The 5,088-nt window shown below is 37.9% G+C and overlaps 1 pseudogene; it reads left to right on the top strand.

Annotated features, from left to right (window-relative positions):
* The window catches only part of LOC102812583, a 35,373-nt pseudogene extending 33,153 nt beyond the window's left edge, over positions 1–2,220 (top strand).
* The last annotated feature ends 2,868 nt before the right edge of the window (positions 2,221–5,088 follow it).

The following is a 5,088-nucleotide window of genomic DNA, read 5'->3' as shown; positions in this document are numbered from 1 at the left end:
TGGTTTTCTGACTCTAGATCTTTGCACATTTTGTTGTAATATTTGATTTTTGTCTTTTTGAGCTCATGTTTGAAATTTTCTGTTCCTCCTCATTTCTTCCATTTGCTTTAGCATCTCTATGTTGGAGAGCAAGTTTCAGTGTCTCTTCTGACATCCATTTTGATCTTTCTTGTTTTCTCAATGGCTTTTTGCTTTCTTCACGTATGATGTTCTTGATGTCATCCCACAACTCTTCTGGTCTATGGTCTTTAATGTTTCAAATCTGTTCTTCAGATGATCTCTAAATTCAGGTGGGATAAATTCAAGGTCATATTTTGGCTCTTGAGGACTTGTTTTCATTTTCTTCAGCTTCGGTTTGAATTTGCATGAGTACTTGATGGTCTGTTCCACAGTCTACCCCTGGCCTAGTTTTGACTGATAGGGAGCTTTTCCATCTTCTCTTTCTGCAGATGTAGTCAATTTGATTTTTATGTATTCTATCTGGTGAGGTCCATGTGTATAGTCCTCTCTCATGCTGTCTAAAGAAGGTATTTGAAATGAACAAATTATTGCTTTTGCAGAATTCTATCACGCATTCTCCAGCATCATTTCTATCACCAAGGCCAAATTTTCCAACTACCGATCTTTCTTCTTTGCTCCCAACCTTTGCATTCCAATCTCCAGTAATGATCAATATATCTTGACTGCATGTTTGATCGATATCAGATTGAAGAAGTTGTAGAATTCTTCTATTTCCTCTTCACTGGCTTTAGTAATTGGTGTGTAAATTTGAATAATAATGGTATTAATTGGGCTTCCCTGTAGGTGCATGGATATTACCTTATTACAGACAGTTTTGTACCTCATGACTGATCTGGATATGTTCTTTTTGACGATGAATGCAACACCATTCCTCTTCATGTTTTCATTCCTGGCATAGTAAATCATGTGGTTGTCAGATTCAAAATGGTCAATACCAGTCCATTTCAGCTCACTAATGTCTAAGATATCGATGTTTATGCATTCCATTTCATTTTTGACAACTTCCAATTTTCCCAGATTTATACTTCGTATGTTCCATGTTCCGATTTTCAGTAGATGTTTACAGCTGTTTCTCTTCATTTTTAGTTGTGCCCATAAGCTAATGAAGGTCCCATGGCCTTTTTTCCCATGGGCATTACTCCATTAGTGTTATCATGGTCAATTCTACTTTGAGGAGGCAGCTCTTCCCCAGTCACATTTTGAGTGCCTTCCAATCTGAGGGGCTCATTTCCTGGCACTATATCTGACAGTGTTTCTCTGCTATTCATAAGGCTTCCAGTGACTAAATATTTTGAAGTAGTTCCTCACTCTTTCTTCCTAGTCTGTCTTTGTCTAGAAGCTCATCTGAAACCTGTCCACCAAAATTGTCATAGTGGTCAGATATCTTTTGAATATGGAAAATGTGACAGATATTTCTATCAAACATCAGATTTCCTTCAAAATTAGAGACACCACACTGGTGAAAAATTTTATGAGTGCAAAGAATGTGGAAAAGACTTCTGATAAAACTGATTACTTCTTCGACATCAGGTAATGCACACTGGAACAAAACCATTTAAGTGTAAAGAGTGTGGAAAGGTCAGATACAGTTTTGATCCAGCATCAGAGAATCCACACTAGAGAAAAGTCCTATGAATTTAAGGTTTGTGCAAGGCCTTCAGTAGCAGCTCTGTGTTTCTTCAGTACCAGAGATCCCACACTGGGGAGAATCTCTATGAATATAATGAATGTTAGAAGACACTCTATATATAGAGCCTAAGGAGACAGGAAGACTAAATATAATGCGCTGACCTAATGGACTCCTGGAACACATGAAGAATATTGTGTCAAAAGGATAATGTTAGAAGACATTCATTATATGTTCATCACTGTTCATCACTGAGGAACAGTTGCAGCTCAAACTTTACTGTTCATCAGCGAATGCACACTGCAGAGATGCCCTATGAATGAAAGGAGCGTGGGATACACTTGAATTCTAACATAGCTTTGACTCAACATCAGAGAATCCACACTTTGGAGAAGACCTTTTAATGTAAAGAGTGTGGGAAAATCAATCAGAAAACCACCCTGGTTCAGCATAAGTGAGTTTACACTGGCAAGAAACCTTGTGAGCATCAGGTGTGTGGGAAAATCTTCAGCTGGTGTGGAAGATTAATTTTGCACCAGAAACTGCATACTCATAAGACCATTGTCCAATAGTAGGGCTGTCCATAGTTCTCTGTGCCTTTTCTTGTTTCTCCCCATTTTATGCCCCTAGCCTGCACTCGTTCTCACCCCATAGCTCTGCATAACCAGAACATCTCCTGTTCTGCCTGTCCCTGCAATCTGTTTATTTATTTCAGACTCTCAGCATCCATCAGAAACTTTCCTGAGATTCTCTGTCTCCCCTAACAAATTCTTTTTATGTGTTACAAAAGACAGAAAACTAGAATAAAGTCCCCATTCATCTAATTCCCATACACACAAAACACACACACACAAATAAAAACCTCAAATAAAATATAAAATAAAATAAAAATCAACCACAAAGCAACATCAAGAAAAAAAGGGTAATTATTTAGTACCATGTAATGGACTCTTGCCTTCACAGCCACCTGAGAAATTTCATGGTGTTTCCGTTGTTCCTCTCTGTTTTTTTCTTTCTCATTTGTTCCCCTTTGTTTCTTCCCCTCATGTCTCTTCAGCTGTTTCTCCTAGTGATAAATCTCCCAGGACTGGCCAGACCTGATTTGCAAGAGACTGCTGTCACTGGCAGTTTCTGTTGGCTCCTCACTCTTTGATTATGTACCCAGCTGTGGGATCTGTATGGAACCTTCCCTGGGAGTGTCTACTTATGCAAGTCTTACCTCTGGTTACCAGAGAGGAAATGAGTGGAAAGAAAAAAGAAAAAGAAAAGAATAATAAGAATCACATCTTTGTCTTTGTAAGTTGTAGGCTGACTTTTGCAACAGGAATGCTCTCTTCTACGATTCATATTTAGTATGGTTTGGAAAGAGAGTGTTGCTTCACAGTGGAAAATCTAACAAATGTTATCTCAAAGCAGGTGAATGAAATTAGCATCACCAATGATAAGTCATGTTGATAGTTCATACCCTCAATACGATGTGATGAGAATGGCAATTTTCCTTTGTGGTATTTATCCATGAAAACACTATAATCTCAATATACATCCAATCTGAGGAATATTCTGGAAATTATCTGATTATTATGTGTCAAAACTGTCAAGCTCTTCAAAAATAAAGAAAGTCAAGATGAGCCTAAGGAGACACGAAGACTAAATATAATGCGCTGACCTAATGGACTCCTGAAACACATGAAGGATATTGTGTTAAAATTAAGAAATTTTAATAAAGTCTTGGCATTAGCTAATAATAATATCTCAATAATGGTTCATTAGGTATGAAAAATTTATCATACTAATATAAGATAATAAAAGGGAAACCCACGTTAGTTTTACAGTATCCCTCTTCACTAGCGTTACAACTTTTCTGTAAATATGTATTTATTCTAAAATTGTAAATTTGTTTAAAAATGAAACAATAACATGTCCTGAGGCAAGTGGTGGTAAATTACAGAGATTATTTCCACCATTGTTGTTGTTATTAAGTACCATTAAGTCAGTTCTGACCTATAGCGACCCTGTATAGGGTTTCCAAAGAGCACCTGGTGAGTTTGAACCACTGATTTTGAGGTTCAAACTGACTTTGTGGTTGAGCACTTATCCTACAATACCATACCAGGACTCTGTTTCCACCATTAAAGAACTAAATATTGCAGGAGTGGTACTGTCTATGCTAATTCTGTTTAAATGAATTTAAAATTAGGGAACCAAAAATCCAAATCCAGTGCTATCAATTGATTCCAACACAAAGCTACCCTGTGTTAGGGTTTCTTAGGCTGTGCATCTTTATGAGAATAGAAAACTTCTTCTTTCTCCCAAGGAGTAGCTGGTGGATTCAAACTGCTGATTTTGTGGTTAGCAGCTCAACACATAACCCACTAGGCAGAATCATTGTGTTGTTCTTGTTGTTGTTAAGTGCCATTAAGTCAGTTCTGACTCAGAGACTGTATAGAATTTCCAGGAAGCAGGTGATGGTTTTGAATTGCCAACCTAGATTTGAAGACAGCACTCTAGTACTTATCATAAAGCATACACCAGTACTGTAAACAAGTACAGATTCAACTAAGTATCAGTTCTGATTGCAGATGTTGTGACTTTGTTTGTTGCTATAGCACATTATTAAGTTAGCAAATACAGTCATGAATCACATAATGTCCATATGCGCACCATCTGATCATGTATATATCTGTGGTTCCAACCACCATAAAGCCTATCTACAATGGAGTAAATTATTTCATATGGCTCATCTACCCATAGGCCTTGTAACTCCCACTAAACAACATTTTCTAGATGTGCCTGTGTAAGGAAAGGCGGGAGAAGACACTGATAGGATGATATAATTCAGTTGTGATTGTTAACAGGGGTAATTGAGATTGTAAAAGCTTGGAACTCTAATGTGGGTTAAAATTAGTCATTTCAGAAATAGGTGGGGAGATCTCACCATCAAGAAAAGATAGCCAGGAGTGAAACACATCCTTTGGACCTAGAAATCCATGCACATTGAACCTTCTGGACCCAGGACAAGAAAGCTACCCCCCTCTTGATTTGGTCCTATGTAGTTTTGTACCACTAGATGAAAGAGCAGGGAAAAGTTTGAGCATGTTTTATGGATAGGTCCACTTATTCATATGTTATTTAGAGCCAAAAAATAAACAGTAAGTGGCATTATAGGAACACTCAGGGATTGCTTTGAAAGAGAGTGTTGTTTTGTTAAGTGCCATCAAGTCGGTTCAGACTCATAGCAACCCTGTATAGTGTTTCTGAGGACAGACTGGTGGGTTGAACTGCCGACCTTGTGGCTCAGACTGTCCTTGCGGTTCAGCACATTATCCTGCAGTGCTAACCCAGGACTCCTGAAAGACAATGGAGAGGGAAAATATTGTAAATGTGAGAAGTTATGAGCCATGAAACTCATCATCTATTTTTCATGGAAGGAAAGATGGCCT

Source organism: Chrysochloris asiatica, unplaced genomic scaffold (genome assembly GCF_000296735.1).
Source record: "Chrysochloris asiatica unplaced genomic scaffold, ChrAsi1.0 scaffold00170, whole genome shotgun sequence".
Classification (NCBI taxonomy): domain Eukaryota; kingdom Metazoa; phylum Chordata; class Mammalia; order Afrosoricida; family Chrysochloridae; genus Chrysochloris; species Chrysochloris asiatica.
The sequence above is the reverse complement of the archived record's forward strand: the minus strand, read 5'-3'. Positions and strand labels throughout refer to the sequence as shown.